The following is a 24143-nucleotide window of genomic DNA, read 5'->3' as shown; positions in this document are numbered from 1 at the left end:
GGAGGCTGCCCAGGAGTCCGCCCGCCGCGTTTTTGTTTGTTTCCAAGCGGCTGGCTCCAGGAGCCTCTGCGACTCGCCAGTGTCCCACGGCCTCGCTTGGTTGGCGAGCCTCCCCCTCCCGCGTTTGGTAACTTTCTGCCTCCTTTCTCAAAGTAGCACACGTGCTTTCTCTTAATACATGCGATTTCTTTCCAAAGGCGAAGCGCCTCCTGAGCCCATGCGGCGTGGGGGCCACACTCTACGAGTGGACTGAAGTTTAGACAGAGGTGCGAGATGCGACAAAATACCACGGAGGCTTTCGAGACATCCTTCTCCCTTACAATTTTTAAAAATCGAGCCGTGGATCTCAAGCTGCTGCCTCCTGAGCGCCGCTGCCTGCTCCACGGGGGTCCTTAGCTCCTGGCTCGTCTGTCCCACCGCAATCCCCGATGTAGCCCATCCCCGGGGACCCCCTGCGGAGCTGGGACCGCACTGCAGCAGCGCTTGGAAGCCTCGTCCCGCAGCTTTGAGGCAAAGGAGACCCTTCAGATCTGCGGAAAGCACCGGCTGCCGGGCGGTCCCACAAGGTCCTGGATTGAGGACACTGGCAGAGTCCTTGCCCCCAGCCATCGGCGTGGTCTTTCTGAAACACAGCCAGCCGGGCCGGCATCCCCGTTTAAAGCCTGCTGAATCTTCACCGGCTCACATGCAGTTTGCTATGGCCTAAGCACGCTGGTATCCAGCCGTGTTGGCTTACTGGCTGGGCTCCACAACTTCCCAGAAATGTGCTGACATTTTTACCATTCCGGGCCTGCTCGTCTTCTCCTTGACACTTAGGCACAGGTCATCACTCCATGCCTCGGGCTTTCCACGCATAAGTAACTCTAGTAACCAAGAGGCAGGCACGTGGCCTCACCTAACCTGACCTATCAGCAGCAGCTGATCACTCGCGCGCCTGGAAACTCCTTCTCCCAGTGCTCACCAGGGCTTCCTGCTATGTTTCTGGCTTCATTGTCCCTTTTGTGGTTTTCTTCTAGTCCCCTAACCTCTAAATATGGAGGCCCCCAGGGCTTATGGTTAGGCCTCTTTTCTTTGCTATTTGCTGTGATCGCCTCTGTCTTATGGCTTTGAATTTCATACACAGGTTAATGAAGCTCATGTATCTCCAGCCCTGACCTCACCCCTGAATAACAAATTCACATCCACCTGCATCCTCAACATTTCCTGAAGCCTAGCTGGTGGTTTAAGTCCAGCATGTCACCAGCTGAACTCCTGCCATCCCTTCCGGCTACATCTCCTAAAAATCTTCTCCATCCCAGTCATGGGCAACTCCAGGCCACCATTTGCTTAGGCTAAAAATTCAGTGCTGTCCTTTTTGCTTCTCATTCTCTCATATCCCAAATGGTGTCAGCTCCACCTTCAAAGGATCCAGAATCCCACGACTTCTCACCACTCGGCTGAACTCAGGATCATCTAGCTGGATCATCACTAGATCTAACAATTGTAATAGCTCCCTGCTTCCTACCTGGTGAAACTTACAAAACCCACGTCCGGGCTTGTCATGCCTTTTCTCAAAACCCTCCAATGACTCCCATCTGGCCTCCCCCACAGGCATGAGCTCTTATCAAGAGCTGCTCAGGGGCTGAGCTATTCCCCTACTTGTAAGCTAACAAGTTAGCCTGCCACAATTCATGGATGCTGGCAGAAGACATGAGACTCCCAGATCAGAAACAAAGGACTTTGTTATTCATAATAATAGCATTAGCCGGAATATCAGCATTTTCATGCACCAGTTCACTGAGCCCCAATTCCCATGGGCAACATGAGGCCCAGGTGAAGCCTGTATTTGGAGTCAGCTGCCCTATAGGAGTTTTATAAGTTTTTAACCCTGAGCTTAGAGAGCCCAGATCTTTCATATGGGCAGTAAGTGTGTCTGCCCTTCACTCCAGAGAGAGACAGTGTTTTTATCATGGACAGTAAGCATGTCTACCCTTGACTGTGGCAGAAAACATTATCTCTGTCTTCCAAGGCTGTTTGCTCTGCAAACATCCTTGAGAATATAGTCCAGAGCAAAGGCGCCTGGTGTCTCTGCCTGTGTACCTGTGTTACCCACCAAGGGCTGCCATAGAAACCTTCCACAGGCCTGGCATGATGCCTCATGCCTGTAATCCAACACTTTGGGAGGATTGCTTAAGCCCAGGAGTTCGAGACCAGCTTGCGCAACATGGTGAAACCCCATCTCTACAAAAAATACAACAATTAGCCAGGCACAGTGGTGTGAGCCTCTAGTCCCAGCTACTCCAGAGGCTGTGGAGGGAGGATGGCTTGAGCCCAGGAGGTCAAGGTTGCAGTAAGCTGTGATCATGCCATGGCATTCTAGCCTGGAGGACAGAGCAAGACCATCTCAAAGCAAAAAAAAAAAAAAAAAAAAAAAAAAAAAGGCTGGGCTCGGTGGCTTACGCCTGTAATCCCAGCACTTTGGGAGGCCGAGGCTGGCGGATCACGAGGTCAGGAGATTGAGATCATCCTGGCTAACACGGTGAAACCCCATCTCTACTAAAAATACAAAAAAAGTAGCCAGGCGCGGTGGCGGGCGCCTGTAGTCCCAGCTACTCCAGAGGCTGAGGCAGGAGAATGGCGTGAACCCGGGAGGTGGAGCTTGCAGTGAGCCGAGATCGCGCCACTGCACTCCAGCCTGGGCGACAGCAAGACTCCATCTCAAAAAAAACAAAAAACAAAACACAAAAAAAAAAACTTCCACAGGTTGCGTGGCTTTAACACAAATCCATTTTCTCACAATGCTGGAGGCTGAAAGAGCCAAGATCAAGCTGTTGCAGGGTTGGTTTCCCCTTGTTGTGGATGCTGCCTTCTCACTGTGTTCCCACGGGGTCTTTCCTCTGTGTGTCCGTGTCCCCATCTCCCCTTCTTAGAAGAACTCCATTCATATTGGATTAGACCCCTTCCTAATGACATCGCCTTAGCTTAGTCATCTCTTTCAAGGTCCAATTTCTGAATATAGTCATATTCTGGGGTACTGGGAGTTAGGACTTTAACTATGAATTTTGGGGACATAATTCAGCCTATGACTGTCTCTCTCGCCACAGCATCTCTACTTCTAGCCTGTTCTCTCCTCTTCGGCCACACTGGCCTCCTTGTTGCCCCCTAAATACACCCATCACACCCCCACCCTTGTCATCGGTTTCTCTTTCTCCCTGGCCCCTTCACCAGGACTATTGTTTCCTTATGTATTTGCTCCGAAGCCACCTTCTCAATGCGACTTTCCCTAACATCTTCTCTAAAATGGCATCTCTGTTCCCCAACACTTCATGTCCCCCTTCCTTGCTGTAGTAGAAAGAATAATGGTCCCCTAAGATGCCTACATCCTAATCCCTGAAACAAGTAGATATGTTAGTCTAAGTGGCAAAGGACTTTACAGGTGTGATTAAATTAAGAACCTTGAGATGAAGAGATTATCCCAGATTATCTGAGTGGGCCCAGTGTAATCACAGGAGGCCTTATACGAGCAAGGCAGGAGGGTCAGAAACAGGAGGGATGTGATGACAGATGTAAGGGAGAGAGAGAGGAGAGGAAGGCAAGGGAGAGAGAGAGATTGGAAGATGCCGCTGGGCTGGCTTTGAAGATGGAGGAGTGGGCCGCCAGCCAGGGAATGTGGGCTGCCTCTACAAACTGGAAATGGAAGGAAACAGATTCTCTCCTAGAGATTCCAGAAGGATCACATCCCTATTGACCCATTTTTGGACTTCTGACCTCCAGAATTATAAGATAATAAATTTTTGTCATTTAAGCCCCTAAATCTGTGCTAATTTGTTATAGCAGCAATGGGAGATGAATGCACTTGCTTTATGTTTTTCTTAGCACTTATTCCTGTCTAACTCACCATATACTTTACTTATTCATCTTGTGTATGGTTTGTGTCCCCTATTAAAACATAAGCTCTATGAGGGCCAGGATTATTTTTTGTCTGTTTTGCTCCCCATTCTATTCCAGTGTCTATAACAGTAGCTGACACATAGTAGCTACCCAATAAATGTTTGGCGAACAAACAGCTTCCCCATTAAATTATAATTGTCATGAAGACAAGGACCGTATTTCTCTTGCACAGGGCTTGGAGCATTGTAATGCAACAAACGTTCAATTAATTAATTAATCAACAATACCTCTCCTATGGTAAGAGCTGTTCTCTCATCATGCCAGGCACATAGTAGGTGCCTAATAAAGATCTGCTGAATTAAAATGGAAGTTTCTCCAGCAACATGGGACCCAGTGACATTTACCAGGAATGTGCTGCAGATTTATCTTCTGTGAATAAAGCCAAGAATTCTAGCCTTGTGTGTGTGTGTGTGTGTGTGTGTGTGTGTGTGTGTGTGTATGTGTGTCATAGTCCTTCCAGGCACTTATAAGCTCTGAGTGAAAACTCCACTGTGAGAGCAAGCCAAGTCTTAAAGTAGTGAATGTATTCTGTCCCAGAAATATCAAAGATGGTTTGAATGATCAGCCCATTCATCTGTTCATTCGTTCTGCCACTTATTTATTCATTCAACAAATCTGTATTGATCATCTACTGTATCCTAGGCAGGGTGATATGTTCTAGGGATACAGAGGTGAAAGATGAAGCTTGCCTTTAGTGAGTTTGCGTTCCAGGGGATTATCTCTTGAAGAAACATTGCTTCTAGGGTTCAATTTCTGAATCCAATCTGAGACTGCAAACAAAGAATAAGTGAGAGGCCAGCACGGTGGCTCGCACCTATAATCCCAGCACTTTGGGAGGGTGAGGTGGGTGGATTGTCTGAGGTCAGGAGTTCAAGACCAGCCTGGCCAACATGGTGAAACCCTGTCTCTACTAAAAATACAAAAATCAGCTGGGCATGGTTGTGCATGCCTGTAGTCCCAGCTTCTCAAGAAGCTGAGGCAGGAGAATCACTTGAACCCAGAAGGTGGAGGTTGCAGTGAGCCAAGATTGCACCACTGCACTCCAGTCTGGGTGACAGAGTGAGATTCTGTCTTAAAAAAGAAGGAAAGAAAGAAAGAAAAAGAAAAAAAGAATAAGTGAGAATATCTGTGGATGAAGGCAGCCATGATGATTCATACACATGAACACAGAGCTCACACACATGAACATTCAGTGGCTGAGCAAGAGCTGGATGAACAGTTCTGGTAGTGCCTAATTAAAAGTGTGAATTAAAGACAATTCTGCCAGTGACCAGCATAGTCCTGTACTCCTAATGCACAGCAGTAGGAGTTGTGAGCTTTATAGGAATAACTTTACAGTGATCACTTGATTTTATTTATTTATTTATTTTAGACAAGTTCTCACTCTGTTGCCCAGGCTGGAGTGCAGTGGTATGAACACAGCTCACTGCAGTCTCAGCTTTCTGGGCTCAATTGACCCTTCTGCCTCAGCCTTCCGAGTAACTGGGACTACAGGCACATGCCACCTTGCCGGGCTATTTTTTGTATTTTTTGTAGAGATGGGATTTTGCCATGTTGCCCAAGCTGGTCTTGAACTCCTGGGCTCAGGTAATCTGCCCACCTCAGCCTCCAAAAGTGCTGGGACTACAGGCGTGAGTCACTGTACCCAGACACAGCCATCACTTTAAACATCAAAATGCTCCTCAACCCCCCATGGCTGCAGACCTTACACATAGCTACATAGCTCTTCCACTTCAACTAGCTCTAAGAAGTGTTTTAGGAAATGTATGAAACATTAAGTGTCTCTAGACTTTTGTGTGCTTTATCCATTTGCCTGAACTTGAACCAATTTCATTAGTATCCTTCCCATACTTGGATAAAGAGCTTCATGAGATTTTTATTTGACATGCGTGTGGACTGTAATATGACAGAGCTTGATTCACACAGCATGGGATCAGCAGCAGGTCTTTGTGAAGCCAGCAGTGGGAGCTTTGGTTAATCAGTGCCTCATAAAGGCTTTGGGTTCCTAGGTGAGGGTGGGAGGGGTATATGGGGGAGGAGAGGAGGGCAAGAACAAGGAGAAATAATCCAGAAATGCCACAGATCAAATTTCCTTTTCTTGCTTTTTGCCCTTCTTTGGTGAAATAACTCTGCAGTGAAGACCAGATACACCCAGATTGTGTTTGTAGTTTGTAGTTTGGCCATTCGGCTATGTATTGGTCTTACCAGCAATCTGTATCAGTTAGCTTTGCCCACAAAAATGCTGCATAACAAACACTCACAAAATCTCAGCAGCACACAACTTCAAGCATTCACTTTGCTCACCCTTTTAGGGCCAGCTGTGAGTCAGCCAATCTAGGGTGGGCTCTGCTGGGCTTTTCAGCTCTACCCTATGGAGCTCTCATTCTCCTCCTGGCACTACCAGGCTGGACCAGGCATCTTAGTGATGGCAGAAGTGCAAGAAAAGAAACCCCAGTGTGCAAGTGTGCAAGCACATTCCAAGCGGCTGCACCCTTCATGTCCACTGATATCCCCTTGGACAAGGCAAGTCACAAGACTGAGCCCAGAGTCAGGAAGGGACACACACCCCACCACAGCAGAGGGCCCTGCGAAGTTATGTGGCAAAAGTGTAGGTGTATAATCCCATTTCTGGGAGGTAGTGCAGAGCCAGCTACTAGTTCAGTCTGTCACACCATCTTTGACCATGTAAGTCATTAGGCTGAAATTGAGTGCCTCATTCAGTTCTTTGGCTCACTGAAGACAGCAATGATGTCTCACAGGGTGGCAGTGAACATCAATAAGATATGCATGCTATCTATGCTTTGTCAACTGGAGATGTTATTCCAGCAGGGGAGCCAAGAAGCTCTTTAAGCCTCCATTTTATTACGTGTAAAAGATAAATTATTACACCTAAAACATTCCATTATTACTGTTCAAAGAGCTCTAGTCAACTTTCCCAATTCACATAGCAAAGAAATGACTGAGCTAGGATTTGAATCCAGATCAGTTTTACTCCTTTTTTTTTTTTTTGTGGGAAGCAATAGAAAGGTGGTGTCCATGTTTTCTGTATGTGTAATTTCTCCCACCACAGAATGCAGCAAAAGCAGTGAGGCAGGATTTCTGAGTCTGGCTCATAAAAAGCTCTACAGCTTCTACTTGTTTCTTCTCCCCTACGCCCACCCACTTGTGCTACGCCACCGTGTTGTGAGGAAGCCCAAGCCACATGGAAAGGCTGTACGTAAATAAAAGATCCTTCAGGTGATTCCAGCTCTTATGCTTAGGGTCTCCCAGCTGATACCCTAGATACGGTGGAATGAAACAAGCTGACTCCTCTGAGCCTTGTCAGAATTCCTGACCCACAGAAACTCTGAGAAGTAATAAATGATTGTCATTGTTTGAAGCCACTAAATGTTGGAGTAATTCATTCTACTGTTATAGATATTTATAGCATTCCTGGAACCCTGTGAGAATACATGAGAATTCTGGCATGTGTGTGAGAGAGCTTACAAATGCATGACATCTTTATTCCTTGAGTCGTCATTTACCAAATATTGTATGTTGAAAGGGCCACATGTTTATCTTGAATAGGAGACCCCTTGAGAGAGAGTCCAGTCCCTATGCTGGTTCTGCTTGTCATCTCCAGGCAGCCCTTATCTGATGGCCCTGACTCATCTTCTAAAATATTATGAGTTTTCTGTTGCTGCCGAGTGGCTTAGACACACAGGCATTATCTTACAATTCTGTAGGTCAGAACTCTGATGCGGAGCTCACCAGGCTAAACCCAAGGTGCTGGCAGGGCTGCGTTCGTTTCTGTGGGCTCTGGGAGGGTCTGTTTCCTTGCCTTGCCCAGATTCTACAGGCCACCTGCATTCCTTGGTGGTGGCCCCTTCCTCCCTCTATTTCAAAGCCAGCAAAGGTGAGTTGTTTTCGCATCACATCACTCTCCTTTGCCTCCCTCTCCCACTTTTCAGGACCCCTGTGATGATACAGAGCCCACCTAAATAATCCAGGGTGATCTCCCCATCTCAAGGCCATCCGCAACCTGAATTCCCCTTTGCTATGTACGGTCACATACCCATAGGTTCTAGATATGAGGACATGGACATCTCGGGTGGGGAATGCCGTTCTGCCTGTGACATGTTGATAAAATCTTGCCACTGTCCCACATGCATTTCCTGTTGACTATTTGGGGTTGTCAGGTGTAATAGTAATTGTCTTTTGTTTTTGTTTTTTAACAATGAGGTGTCACTTTGTTGCCCAGGCTGGAGTGCAGTGGCACAATCATGGCTCACTACAGCCTCAAACTCCTGGGCTTAAGGAGCCCTCCCACCTCAGCCTTCCAAGTAGCTGGAACTACAGGTGTGTCACCATGCCTGGCTAATTTTTGTATTTTTTGTAGAGACAGGGTCTCACTATCTTTCCCAGGCTGAGCTTGAACTCCTGGGTTCAAGTGATCCCCCCCGTTTTGGCCTCCTAAAGTGTTGGGATTACAGGGGTGAGCCACCACATCCAGCCAGTTATTATATCTCAATCCACATCTACATATAACTAGAAGAATACTCAATACTTTTTAGGTTAATCTGTGCTTATTTCTAGGCTTAAAAGAATATCTTTCTGGCCAGATGTGGTGGCTCATGCCTATAATCCCAGCACTTTGGGAGGCCAAGGTGGGAGGATCACTTGAGCCCAGGAGTTCAAGACCAGTCTAGGTGACATAGTGAGACCACGTCTCTATTAAAAACAAAACAAAAAAATCAGCTGGGCATGGTAGCACATGCCTCTAGTCCCAGCTACTCAGGAAGCTGAGGTGGGAAGATCTCTTGAGCCCAGGAGTTAGAGCAAGCTTGTCCAACCCCCAGCCTGAGGGCCACATGAGGCCCAAAACAGCTTTGAATGCAATCCAATACAAATCAGTAAACTTTCTTAAAACATTATGAGATTATTTTTGTGTGATTTTCTTTTTTACCTCATCAGCTATTGTTAGTGTTAGTGTGTTTTATGTGTGGCCCAAGACAATTCTTCTTCTTTCAGTGTGGCCCAGGGAAGCCAAAAGATTGGACATCCCTGAGTTAGAGGTTGCAGTGAGCTATGATTTTGCCACTGCCCTCCAGCCTGTCCAGCCTGGGCGACAGAGCAAGACCCTGTCTAAAAAAAAGAGAATATTTTTCCTGATGTGCAAAGTAAACAAAATGTGCAGCAGTACTGTTTGCTTAAAGTCACTTTTAAAAAGATTTTCACATTTATTGGATATCTTTAAAATTAATTTAATAGAGCCTATAGCTTTCATCACAATTTTCAAAATCTCATTCAAAATGCAGCCTTCACCTCCTGGGCTCCAGCAATCCTTCAATTCTCCTGCCTCAGCCCCCCAAGTAGCTAGTTTTTTTGTATTTTTTGTAGTGATGGGATTTCACCATGTTGCCCAGGCTGGTCTCAAACTCCTGAGGTCAAGTGATCCACCTGCCTTGGCCTCCCAAAATGCTGGGATTACAGGTGTGAGCCACTATGCACAGCCAAGGCTGTGTTTCTTAAAGGCTCTTAGAAAGCTTTAGGGCAACAAAAGGTGGAACAGGAGGTAATGAAAGCTCAATACTGGATACCGCTTTTCCTGAAAGTTCCTTAGTCACAACCATCTGGTCCTGGCCACCTTGCCTCACTTTTGTCCTCAAGGACCCAACGTCTACCCTCTGATCTGTCCTCTCCCTTCTTCTGGGTGCAGTCACTCCTTTCCTCACAGTTGCCACCCTCTTGAATTGCCAAGAAGGAATTTTCCCTAAGCCATAATATTTTATGATACTCACATATTTTCCTAAATTACGGAGTGTTACTCAGAGATGACCTCTATGGGTCAGGATTTTTTAATAGGTTGAGAAATCAATTCAATCGATCCCTAGGCTAGGCTAGACTAAGACAGCGGCGCACCGCAGATAATAAGGTCTATCCACAGGTAATATCCATAGGTAACAATTGTTCTGTGAAACTTTTGTAATTGAAGACAGAGAAGAAGCACTATTTCCCAGAGGACAAACACATAAGCAAAACCTGCATCCTGCCTTCTACCTCAATGTCTTTGCTAAGCGTAACTATTCTGGAGTTCCCATGTTGTATTGGTTCCCCGTGGCTGGTGTAACAAATTACCAAAAACTTGATGGCTTAAAACAATACATATTTCTTGTCTTACAGATCTGGAAGAACTGTAATTGTCTGGAATGATCTGTCTTACAGACCTAGAAGTCAGAATTGGGTTTCGCTGAGCTAAAATCAAGGCGTTGGGCAGGGCTGCATTCCTTTCTGGAGGCTCTAGGAGAGGGTCTGTTTCCTTACCCTTTCTGGCTTTTAGAGTCTGCCCACATTCCTTGGTCCCTGGCCCTTTACTCCATCTTTAAAGCATCGTAGCATCTTCAAATCTCTGACTCTCCTGCTTCCTTCTTTGGCTTTAAGGACCCTTGTGATTGCAATAAACCCACTTGGATAATTCAGAATAACCCCCCTTCTTAAGATCCCTAATTTAAGCACATATGCAGAGTTCCTTTTGCCAGATAAGGTGCATTTTCACAGGTTCTGGGCTTGAGGACACGAGCATTTTGGGGGAGCCAAACCACTGAGTGCCTACCACTCATGCTGAGAATGCACGGAAATAGATACAGGCTTTGCATATTTCACCGAAATACATCATGGGATGTTCCTTGGATATATCCACACCAAAAAATATTTCATCACATCATCACACACACACACACACACACATAAACCAGCTGTCAGTGCAAAATTCAAGCACTGTTGGCTTTCTTCATTTTCATTTAAAGCAGGGAATTAATTAAAGAAAAAATTTTTTGAGACAGAGTCTTGCTTTGTCACCCAGGCTGGAGTGGAGTGGTGTGATCCATGGCTCACTGCAGCCTTGACCTCTCAGACTCAATTGATCCTCCCACCTCAGCCTCCCAAGTAGCTGGGACTACAGGCATGTGCCACCATGTCTGGCTAATTTTTTTTACTTTTTGTAGAGATAGGGTTTTGCCATTTTGCCAAGGCTTGTCTTGAACTCCTGGGCTCAAGCAATCCGCTTGCCTTGGCCTCCCAAAGTGCTGGGATTACAGGCCAGAGCCACCACACCTGGCCTAATTTAATGTTTTTAAATGTATTCAATGTAATACATAGAGTACAGAGAAAATTAGTTATATTAAAATGCAGTTATCAAGATATTTAACCATGATATATTCCTGTATCACAATATAGGAATATATGTGCTTCTTTGTTAACAAAGTAATTAACAAGGTGCAGCGCTGTTCTTTTTTTTTTGAGACAGAGTCTCACTCTGTCGCCCAGGCTGGAGTGCAGTGGCACAATCGTCACTGCAAGCTCCGCCTCCCAGCTTCACACCATTCTCCTGCCTCAGCCTCCCAGGTAGCTGGGACTACAGGCGCCCACCACCACGCCCGGCTAATTTTTTTCTATTTTTCAATAGAGACGAGGTTTCACCGTGTTAGCCAGGATGGTCTCGATCTCCTGACCTCGTGATCCGCCCACCTCGGCCTCCCAAAGTGCTGGGATTACAGGCGTGAGCCACCGTGCCTGGCCAGCGCTGTTCTAACTACCATAACTCTGGATTATTGGTGAACTTAAGCAATATTTAAATATATTTGTAATATTTCAATGTAATAGGAGAATATCTAATTCCTTTTGGTGACAAAGTCACATATATTCCTATTTCTGTGATTTGTTGTCTACATTCATGATGAAAGGAAATGCTACATTTCAATTTGAGTTAAGTGAAATTAGAGAAGTCAATGTTTTCTTATTCAAGTTCATAGAATGTTTCCTTTAAGGCCAGGACAGAGAGGACAGTACCCGGCCCAGGCAGAGGGTTAGGGTCTTCCAAGGCAAGCCCTTTCTTTTTATTTATTTATTTATTTTTTTGAGTTGGAGTCTCGCTCTGTCACCAGGCTGGAGTGCAGTGGCGCCATCTCGGCTCACTGCAACCTCCGCCTCCTGGGTTCAAGCGATTCTCCTGCCTCAGCCTCCTGAGTAGCTGGGACTACAGGCGTGCACCACCATGCCCAGCTAATTTTTGTATTTTTAGTAGAGACGGAGTTTCACCATGTTGGCCAGGATGGTCTCACTCTCCTGACCTCATGATCCGCCCGTCTCGGCCTGGCAAAGTGCTGGGATTACAGGCACAAGCCACCGTGCCCGGCCTGATCCTTTCTTTTAAATTTTAAAATACACATAACACAGCATTTCCCACCTTAGTCATTTCCAGGTGCGCAGTTCAGCAGTGTGAAGTATTAAGTATATTCACGTTGTGGTGCAGCTAGCTCCAGCTCTCTTCTCACCTTACAAAACTGAAACTTCCTATGCTTGAAAAAAACAACTACCATTTCTTGCTCCCCTAGGTCCCTGGCAATCACCATTCTACCTTCTGTTTCTGTGAATCTATGTTAGGTAACTCATACAGTGTTTGCCCTTTTGTGACTGGTTTATTTCATGTATCATAATGTCCTCGAGATTCATCCATGGTATAGCCCATGTCAGAACTTCCTTCCTGGATCATATTTTATTGTATGTCTAGGCACATTTTGTCCATCCATTCATCTGTCAATGGACACTTGGGTTGCTTCCAGCTTTTAGCTGTGGCGAATAATGCTGCTATGAACCTGAGGGTATCGACATCTCTTCCATAACCTGCTTTTGATTCTTCTGGGTACGTCCCAAAGCAGCACTGCTGGATAAGGCAGGATAAGGCAGGTCCTTTTTTTTTTTTTTTTTGAGATGGAGTTTCACTCTTGTCGCCCAGGCTGGAGTGCAGTGGCGTGATCTCACCTCACTGCAACCTCCGCCTCACGGGTTCAAGAGATTCTCCTGCCTCATCCTCCCCAGTAGCTAGGATTATAGGTACGTGCCACCACGCCCGGCTAATTTCCATATTTTTAGTAGAGGCAGGGGTTTCACCATGCTGACCAGGCTGGTCTCGAACTCCTGACCTCAGGTGATCTGCCCACCTCGGCCTTCCAAAGTGCTGGGATTACAAGGGTAAGCCACCGCACCCAGCCAGGCAGGTCCTTTTAATGTCACATACGAGTTCAGCTCAGCTTCGTGGAGTTCACTGTGCATTCAGGCCAGGGTTACAGCTCCTAAGCTTTCTGTCTGAGGGAAGTAGAAGGGTGCATTGTTTAAGTGTGTCACAGAATCGACTATGAAAGGGACCTTGGGGCTCCTTTTCCACACTGATGAGAAAACTGAGGCTCCACAAATGAAGTGACTTACCCAACCTCACACAGCTCCTTAGAAACAGACCCAGGAGCCGACCTCAGCCCCTGAAGCTACCAAGTGCAGAACCAGCATGGGGGTGGACCTGAACTGGCTGCAGACCCCAAGACTGGTGGCGTCAGGTAACAGAGCAGAGGGTGGTGCCGCCCCCTGGGATGAGGAAGAGGAAGAGGCGATGCAGAAATTTTACTGCTGGGTGGAAACGCCCCAGCCCCCTTCTCTGATGGGAACACAGTCACGCAAGGACTGCTTCCCTGCAAGGTTTCCACAGAGGCAGCAGCTGCTGCTTTTTCCCTTTTCAAATGAGGGTAATGTGCAAAGAGGCCTCATTCTTCAAACAACCTCCTCAAGCCACCTTCTGCATGTGCCACGGAAACACCAGTCCACGTTTACACCAGCTATGGGGACGGGGGGAGGGGGACTTACAATTCATCTGTAACTTGCACACCCACTTGGCTTTCAGCAGTGTTTCAAGTGGATGTTTATAGAGACACATGCTAACACAATTGTGCAAATCATTTCTTCTGTGCACCCAGTGCGAAACACGGGATAATTCTGAGTATATGAATTCTTCTCTCATAAAATGGAAGATTAATTTGCTTATACACATTCTGTGAGCTGATTAAAAAGCTGGTTTTATACACATAGTTTTGGCTGATGCACAAATTAGACATTGAGAAATCAGATGCAAATGAGTAGTTTACAGACACTTTTGAAATTATATAATCATTTCCCAGATCATGTGAATACCAAGAAACTGATTTAGAATAGATCTATTGAGGCAGCTAAAAGGAAGGCTTCTGTAGTGTTTACCAACTTCATTCTTCTCATCACATTTATCATTTATTTTTGTAAGCATCTTTGCACTTCAGCTGTTGTTTGCTCATTTGTTTTGTATATATTCTGCTACAATATCTTTCAGGGTTATTGTTAAACTTTAGGATTTAATACATTTGGTAAGCTGTTCCTTTTAATGCAGCTCCTGAGCAGAGTATACACAAAATGACAACCACTGCAAAGGACTGCTTTTCTGTTCTTCAATTTTCACCTGGTTTCCAAAAATAGATTCAGTTTAAATATTTATTGAACTGCCACTAAGCATATGCGAGGCACCTTTCAACATTATCTCATTTAACCGTCTAAGACCTTGCAAGGAAGCCAAAACTGTCCAAAGATGAAATCCTGAAGGTTGAGGAAGCGGTGATTTGCCAAAGGCTCAGTTTTCTGAGTGTAAATCCACAAGTTTTCCATTATTACCACAGTGTCTTTCCTAATTTTAAAAACACAGTGGGATATTTCATCTGTGTGATCACAGGGACATTTTTCTGCGATTTAGAAGACGATCCCATTATAAATCATATGTTGATCAATGTTCATGGTGACTACATGACTTCCTGTAGCATTGGAGAACATTTTTACTGACCATTTTGCTCATTCAGGCTGGAGGGCAGTGGTGCAATCTCAGCTCACTGCAACCTCTACCTCCTGGGTTCAAGTGATTCTCCTGCCACAGCCTCCCAAATAGCTGCGATTACAGGCACCCGCCACCACGCCCAGCTAATTTTTGTAGTAGAGACAGGGTTTCACCATGTTGGTCAGGCTGGTCTCAAACTCCTGGCCTCAGGTGATCCACTTGCCTCGGCCTCCCAAAGTGTTGAGATTACAGGTGTGAGCCACCACACCTGGCCTGTCAATGCTTTTTGGCTGTGTAGTATGACCTACCCAGTTGACTTCCTAGCTCACCATAATCCCTTCTGGTCAAACTGTGAGTGTGCATGGCAGACACCCACCAGCATGTGCCCCACCCAGATCCATGGCCACACTTGTCATGCAGCAGGCTGGCCGACGTTTTGGATATATCCCAAGAACATAAGAGGGCCTTTGGAAGAGGAACATCAACAATTTGTTTGGACTTGTCATCTCCTTTCCTTAGAACAATGGCAATCAGACTGTGTTCTGTGGAGCCTGCCACCCCGGAAAGCCTAAAATAAATGAGGGTAAGTGCTTTATATACTCTCTCCCATCAACAACTAGGTTAAGTGATAATAGTCCGTTCCTGCTTCATCCTGTCTGATCAGAGATTTGGGTTGACTGGTACCTACAGCCTGGCTACTCAACTGGCTGTAGCCCCCAAGCCCTGACCCCTTTTGTGTAAAAGCTCCACTTTGATCTTTTTAATATATGAGGTTCCCCATTAGACTCACTTGGTGGGGAGAAGTTAAGAACCATCGGTACTGAGTGTCAAAATATTTTGTAGATATTAATACTTTCCAAGGTTGGGAGTGGTGGTTCATGCCCGTAATCCCAGCACTTTGGGAGGCTGAAGTGAGCAGATCATTTGAGGTCAGGAGTTCAAGACCAGCCTGGCCAACAGGGTGAAACCCTGTCTCTGCTAAAAATAAAAAAAAATGAGCTGGGCGTGGCGTTGGGTAGCTGTAATCCCAGTTACTTGGGAGGCTAAGGAATGAGAATCACTTGAACTCAGGAGGCAGAGGTTGCAGTGAAAAAAAACAAAAACAAAACTTTCCAGTGCCATGACACTTCTTCATTATTACCTGGGCATCAACCATTCGGGTGTCTTTGCTCTACTGGTTACATAAGGAGAAAGTGAAGGAATGATATGGGCAAATGAGGAATTAGTTAAGAAGACTCCCCTTTGACACCTCCCTCCAGTTCTATTTTCCTTTTCTCCACTGAGCGTTCTCTGCACCCTGCAGCCTCCTGGCTAGGCTGAGCATCTTCCTTCTGGCCGCTGTCCAGCTTTTCCTCAAGCCCAAGTGACAGGACTGTTTTGCGTCCCTTGCAGGGTGCTGCTCTAGGAGGCTGCCCAGCCATCCCATCCTCCATCCATCTCCTGGGCTGCAGGCAGGAGAAGGGAGTTCGTAGCTGTAGAGGAGGTGCAGGAGCAGTGGAAGGAGCAGGAGGCTTGCCTTGGCTGGAGCATGGTGGGTGCAGGACTCTCCTGGCTCAGCCACCAGCTTCCTGTCACGTGGAGTAAATGACTTTCTCTCCTGGGCCTCAGGATCCTCACTTGAAAAATGTCAGCTGGACCAGAGGACCTGGAGGCCACATGCCTTGGACTTTGAAGTGCACACACATCACCCGACATCTTCCTTACAGTGTGTATTCTGTTGCAGTGGGTCTTAAGGAAGAAATAATTCTGCACTTATTTTTATTTTTTAGAACTTAAGATATTTAATTTTGTTTCATTAATAATGGCTAATATTTATTTTTTTAATTTCAACTTGTATTTTAGATACAGGGATTACATGTGCAGGCTTGTTACAGGGATATATTGTGTGATGCTGAGGTTTGGGATACAGATCCTGTCACCCTGGTAGTGAGCATAGTACCCAATAGGTAGCTTGTCAATCCACGCTGTCTCCCTCCCCCTTCTAGTAGCCCACAGTGTCTACTGTTCCCATGTTTATGTGCATATGTGCTCACTGTTTAGCTCCCACTTATAAGTGAGAACATGCAGTATTTGATTTTCTGTTCCTGTGTTATTTCACTTAAGATCACGGCCGCCAACTACATCTATGTTCCTGCAAAGGACATAATTTTATGGTTTTTTAATGGCTGCATATTATTCCATGGTATATACGTACCACATTTTCTTTATCCAATCCACCATTTATGGGCACCAAGGTTAATTCCATGCCTTAGCTACCGTGAATAACATGACAATGATCATATGAATGCATGTGTCATTCTGGTAGAATGATTTACTTTCCTTTGGGTATATACCCAGTAATGGGATTGTTGGGTGGAGTGGTAGTTCTGTTTCAAGTTCTTTGAGAAATCTCCAAACTGCTTTCCACAGCAGCAGAACTAATGTACATTCCCACCAACAGTGATAAATGTTCTCTTTTCTCCTCAGCCTTGCCAGCATCTGTTGTTTTTTGACTTTTTTAAAATAGCTATTCTGACCAGTGTGAGATGGCATCTCATTGTAGTTTTGATTTGCATTTCTCTGATGATTAGTGATGATAAGCATTTTTTTCATATGTTTAGTTGGCTTCTTGTATGTCCTCTTTTGAGAGGTGTCTGTTCATGTCCTTTGCTCATTTTTTAATGGGGCTATTTGTTTTCTGCTTGTTGATTTGTTTAAGCTCCCACTCTCACCATTCTATTCAACATAGTACTGGAAGTCCTAGCCAAAGCAATCAGGCAAGAGAAAGAAATAAAAGGCATCCAAATAGAAAAAGAAGAAGGCAGATTACCTGTCTTCATTGATCATACCATTCTATATACAAAAAACTCTAACGGCTCTGCAAAAAGGCTTCTTGAAAAGATATAAAGTCAATACACAAAAATCAGTAGCATTTTTATACACCAATAACATCTAGGCTGAGAGTCAAATCAAGAACACAATTCCATTTACAACAGCCAAATAGAAAATGAAATATCCAGGAATATAGCTCGCCACAGAGGTGTAATATTTCTGCAAGGAGAACTACAAAACACTGCTGAAGGAAATCAGAGATGGTACAAGTAAATGAAAAAACATTCCATGCTCATGGATTGGAAGAATCAATATCATTAAAGTGCCCATACTGCCCAAAGCAATTTATAGATTTAATGCTACTCATATCAAACTACCAATGTCATTTTTCACAGAATTTGAAAAAACTATTATGAAATTCATATAGAACCAAAAAAGAGCTCAAATAGCCAAAGCAATGCTAAGTAAAAAGAGCAAAATTGGAGGCATCACATTATCTGACTTCAAACTATACTATAAGGCTACAGTAATCAAAACAGCAGGGTACTGGTACAAAACAGACACATAGACCAACAGAATAGAATGGAAAAATCAGAAATAAAGCTTCACACCTCCAACCATCTTATCTTTGGCAAGGGTGACAAAAACAAGCAATAGGGAAAGGATTCCCTATTCAATAAATGATGTTGGGATAACTGGCTAGCCTTATGCAGAAGAACGAAACTAGACCCCTACCTTTCACCATATACAAAAGTTAACTCAAGATGGATTAAAGATTTAAATGTAAGATCTCAAACTATAAAAATCCTAGAAGAAAACCTAGGAAGGCCAGGTGCGGTGGCTCACGCCTGTAATCCTAGCACTTTGGGAAGCCAAGTTGGGTGGATCACCTGAGGTCAGGAGTTTGTGACCTGCCTGGCCAACATGGTGAAACCCCACCTCTACTAAAAATACAAAAATTAGCTGGGCGTGGTGGCAGGTGCCTATAATCTCAGCTACTTGGGAGGCTGAGGCAGGAGAACTGCTTGAACCCGGGAGGCGGAGGTTGCAGTGAGCCGAGACCACACCATTGCACTCCAGCCTGGGCAACAAGAGCAAAACTCCGACAAAAAGAAAGAAAGGAGAAAGGAAGGAAGGAGGGAACGAAGGAAGGAAGGAAGGAAGGACCTAGGAAATACCCTTCTCAACATCAATCTTGACAAAGAATTTTTGATTAAGTCCCCAAAAGAAATTGCAACAAGGCCGGGCGCGGTGGCTCAAGCCTGTAATCCCAGCACTGTGGGAGGCCGAGACTGGCAGATCACGAGGTCAGGAGATCGAGACCATCCTGGCTAACACGGTGAAACCCTGTCTCTACTAAAAATACAAAAAATTAGCTGGGTGTGGTGGCAGGCGCCTGTAGTCCCAGCTACTCGGGAGGCTGAGGCAGGAGAGAATGGCGTGAACCCGGGAGGCGGAGCTTGCAGTGAGCCGAGATCGCGCCACTGCACTCCAGCCTAGGGGACAGAGCGAGACTCCGTCTAAAGAAAAAAAAAAAAAAGAAAGAAATTGCAACAAAAACAGTAATTGACAATTGGGATCTAATTAAACTGAAGAGCTTCTGCGTAGCAAAAGAAACTATCGACAAAGTAAATAGAGAACCTACAGAAAGGGAGAAAATATCTGCAAACTATGCGTCTGATGAAAGACCAATATTCAGAATCCATAAGGAGATTCTGCACTTCCAACAGGTTCCAGGAACAGGTCCGCTGCTCTTGCATGGAGAAGCCAGCCTGGAGGCACCAGCCCGCCTAAATCTCTGATCAGGCAGGATGATGTGGGAATGGGTTCTTGTAACTTACACAGCTGTCATTGGAAAGGTTTTTTTGTGTGTGTTCTAATCGTTGCTATTAAATTTCTCTCTAAACTATTTTAGACCATAGCCCGGTTTGAGGAAGCCTACTGCATTTGTGAAAACCAAAGTAGCTCCCAGAAATTTCGTAGAAATGAACACAATCCTTGCTTCTTTCCCTCGGAAATCCAAAGGCCCTGGTTGTACATTTCGCTACACTGCCTGCCTGGTTATAAGAAGCAGAAAGTCATTCCCAGGTTTATAGAGTAAAATGTCCTCACTGGGGTGTGGTGGGTGTCTCGCCAGTTATCTTTCCTCAGACCTGGAGTAGAGCCTCGCCGTCCATGACTGCTGGAAGCTCACCCATCTTCTGCCTTGCCAGCAGCCTGGGCTCAGCCTGGGCTCGTGCTTCCTGAAAGTGATGTTAGGCCCAATCAGTCTTATGCTTGATGAGTTTGATGAGGTCCTGCGTGGCAAGACCTGGGTGCAGCACCTCCTGATGGCTCTTTTTTATGGATGAGGAAAGAGCCTCAAGTCACCCCAAAGTCAATGGCAGAGGTAAGAGGAGGACAAGATGTCAGCTCCATCGCCCTCTCCAGAGAACCCCTAAACCTAACACAAAGAGAAAGTTGCATACACCAGTCCACTTGATTCAAATTCTGGCTCTGCCATCGTTAGCTCTGTGATTTGGGGTGAATTCATTCTCTTATTCAGTCCTTGGTTTCCTCACCTGTAAAACGGAGCCACTAAAACATCCCCTGCCTACAGAATTATGATGATGTTTCTAGGAATTTGCCCCATCTGCAATCTTATTAGTGACATTAATAACTTTAATTTACACACGTGCAAGTATAATGTTTAATGTCTTTTTATACTTGCCTTCAAACTCAAAGTACATCTAACTGAATTTAAATATGCCCTCTGCAATCTTATTTTTCGAGATATATGCATTTATAGGGTGGGTTGGGGTTAGCATAAAAATGGGTCCAGTCAACCAATCAACACATGTTTGTTGAGTCCTGCTCTGTGTCAGGTGGTATTTGGGGAGCATGGAGCTAGAGATTCAGGGTGCCATGGTAAAGGAAGCAGAAAGAGTTACTTCCTTCTCAGAGCTGCCGGGGCAGACAGAGAGTAAGTGAATACTTTCTCATCACTAATTAACTAACTTCAAGTGTGCCCTCCAGTGCACATGAGGTAAGTCACACTTGACGTTGGCTTTAGTGCCTGCACCCCAAGGGTCTGGAGCCAGATTTCCATTTTCCTTTCTCTCAGGTTTATGCGTTTATTACTCCGTGGCACCTGAGCTTCCCTTTGACTCTGAGCTTCATGGGCATGATGAGCTGGAGTTGCAGGGATAGGTCTTAAGAGCAGAAGCTGGTCAAGTTTTGGCAAGTCATAGGAGTTTTTGTTTGTTTAAGTGTTTTTTAGAGTCAGGGTCTTGCTCTGTCACCCAGGCTGGAATGCAGCGGTATGATCGTGGCTCACTGCAACTTTGAATTCCCGGGCTCAAGCGATCCTCCTGCCTCAACCTCCCGAATGGCTAGGACTACAGGCATACAATGCCACACCCTGCTAATTTTAAAGGAGGAAATTTTGTAGAGATGGGGGAGTCTCACTACATTGCCCAGGCTGGTCTCAAACTCCTGACCTTAAGCGAACTTCCCTCCTTGGCCTCCAAAAGGGCTGGGAGTACAGGCATGAGCCACTGCACCCAGCCCTGTTTGTTTGTCTTGAAGAGAGGGAATACATGTTTGTAGAATAATAAAGTTAAAACTCTTATGTGATTAAAGGTAGGGTTTCAAGGCTTTCTGGGAAGAAATGGGAGGAGGAGAGGGTATCCGGTAATGGGTAGTCAGGTCTACAACCTAGAGGCAGAAACAATATAACTAATGGGAAGCTTCATTAAATTTTACTATATGGCACGTGATCTTTTTTAAACCACTATATGGCATTCTTTTCGTTCTATAGGAAATGCATAAAATCTACATTACTTGCACATGCATTGGACCTGGATGTGGACCTTTTAGTTTGGATGGAAGGAGTGCTGGGGCTGAGTGGGAGAGTGGGGGCCAATGCTCCCAGGCTCCAGCCTCCCAGGGTACAAGTGTGCAGGTTGGGTCAGAGCAGCGTTCCTAGTCTTGCCTTGCTTGTTCAAGCAGCTTCACCCACCAGTTCTGGTCTCATGGGTACCATTTTTGCTCCCTGGAGGAATCCCTATGGCCAAGGTGTACACTCACTGGGAACTGTCCAGCACTGCAGAGCATAAGATGTGGGTAAGGAGCATATTGGTAGGGAGACCATCTTTTTTCCATCTTGCCTCAAAACAGAGAGCCCCTGGCCAGTCGTGGACTGTTTGGTCATGGCGATAGAAGGGGATGAGGACTGACCTGGGGGCAGTTTGGAACAGGTGATGCAATGGAAGCCAACCTTTGTGAGGCTTGCTCTAATGCTCAGCTATTGCATCACCTGTCTCCAAGGTGCTGGCGACATCAGGAGGCCAATGATGCTCTTAGAGATTCTCTAAAGCAAACAAGTCTATCCTCATTATGCTGCTCCAGGATCCTGGGGAAGCTGACAACGTCCTGGTGGTGGTGTCAGGTCACCCTAAGATCCGAGCGGACTGGAGGTGCAGGAACCTGACAGGTGATTGTTAAGTGGCAGATTTAGGTCTAGAATGCCACCGCCTCATTCTCAGTGTGCTTCAGCTGAGCTCATATCCAGTGATTGTCAATTACAAACAAACAAGGTTGGAATCGGTCTGCTGGTCTCAACATGGAAACCAAACTTGCCCACCTCTTTGTTTTAAGGACTTCCCCCCAAACTCTGTTAAAGGTGCAGAGCTCATGTTCCCTCTTCTCACATCACATAGGCTTTTCTGCAGAGAAGAGGCTGGTGGAGTGGTATGTCCATGGACAAGCTGGGCTCAGATGGTCCAGGAGCTTCCCTGGTAGGCAGGGCTACTGCTATGGATTGAATTGTGTTCCCCCACACCAATGCATATGTTGAAATGCTAACCCCCAATCTGATTGTATTTGGAGATAGGGCTTTCAGGAAGTACTTAAGGTTAAATGTCTTTCTAAGAATATGGTCCTAATCTGATAGGGTTGGTGGCCTTATAGAAGGTCTTGTTCTCTCTGTCTTTCTGAGTGCACACACCAAGAAAATGCCATGCGAAGACATAGCAAGAAAGTGGTCATCTGCAAACCAAGAACACAGCCCTCACCAGAACCCAGTCATGCTGGCACCCTGATCTTGGACTTCCAGCCTCCAGAACTGTGAGAAATAAATTTCAGTTTCTTAAGTCTATAGTATTTTGTTATAGCAGCCCCAGCTGACCAAAGTAGCTACGGTCTTCCTGGTTTCCTGGCTCTAGTCTTGTCTGAGCAATTCCTCCCAGCAACTCATAGGCACAGAACACCATTATAACCCAGCTGGAAAGCAATGTGGCAACATGTTGCAAAAATTTTTATGCCTTTGGCCTTGTCGTTCCAGTCCTGAGTATTTTTAGGAAGCAATTTAACAGGAGGAAAAAACTGTGTACATTGAAAATGCTCCCTGGAATGATATCTTTCAGGTCATCAGATCAGAAGTATTTAACAATATATAACTATCCAACAATAGGGAACGGTGTGTCAACTTGGTAAAATGTGGTACAGTAAGACCACAAGTAGTAGGGTTATACGAGATGTGGAAAAAAAAATATATATATATATTAGATGGAGTTTCGCTCTTGTCATCCAGGCTGGAGTGCAATGACATGACCTCCGCTCACTGCAACCTCTACCTCCTGGTTCAAATGATTCTCCTGCCTCAGCCTCCCGAGTAGCTGGGATTACAGGCACCTGCCACCACGCCCAGCTAAATTTTGTATTTTTAGTAGAGATGGGGTTTCACCATGTTGGAAAGGCTGGTCTTGAACTCCCAGCCACAAGTGATCCACCTGCCTGGGCCTCCCAAAGTGCTGGGATTGCAAGCGTGAGCCACCACACCCTGCTGAAAATAGATTTTATAGTATATAGTTCAAAAAGGCAAAATGCTACAACTTGTGAGTATTTTAATTAGAAATATGAAAAACATGTACCCATGCATAGGAAGATAGGAAGAAAATATGCCAATTAATTAACTTAGGGTGGTGGGATGTTAGGAATTTAAGCAATTTTTCCTTATGCTTGAAGTTTCATTGTTTCTACAGAGAACAAAACAAGGCTTATGCTTGTCAGCCTGCATCCTCAGCAGAGCCTGTTTTTCTCCTCCAGCTAAGAGTTTCCAGACCCACAAGAGGCCTTTGATGCCACAGTCCCATGGGGCTCTATTTTATAATAGAAGAGAATATCCACTTGTCACAGGAACTGCATCCTACACAGCAGTGTAAACCTTCACCGCAGTCCCCTGACAGCCTTCTCTGCACCTTTCCATTAACCTCGCACCTGAGCTCACCTCTGGTTAATAGAAAAACCTCCATAAAGCCCGGAGCCAAGACTAACTTCAATTTTCCACAGCTTTACACTGGCCAGCCATTTCTCACACTGGGGTGTCACATGATTTGCTTCTCATGACAAAATTCCCTGGAACCAGATCCTTCTCTGAGTCAGAGCTGAGTCCTCAAGCTGAGCTGAGTATCGGGTAGCAGGAGGGAGGTGATACCCGGCCTGGCCATTTTTGACATTGAGACATCAGGAACGGGACTGCCTCCACTTCCCTTCCCAGTGATGGGCAGGAGCGTCTCCTGCTTCCGTGTGTGCTGGGGCAGAGTCCATCTGACAGCCCCTAGACTCGTAGGGTCTTCTTATCTACATTACTCAGGTGCACGCTGTCCTTTGGAATTAAATTTACACAGGAAGTGATGAATATTCTCCATTGATACAGCACCTTTATTTACTTTTGAGTCTGTTTTATTTTCAATGTAAACAA

Source organism: Pongo pygmaeus, chromosome 11, assembly GCF_028885625.2.
Source record: "Pongo pygmaeus isolate AG05252 chromosome 11, NHGRI_mPonPyg2-v2.0_pri, whole genome shotgun sequence".
In the NCBI taxonomy this organism is placed as follows: Eukaryota; Metazoa; Chordata; class Mammalia; order Primates; family Hominidae; genus Pongo; species Pongo pygmaeus.
This window is presented reverse-complemented; position numbering follows the sequence as displayed.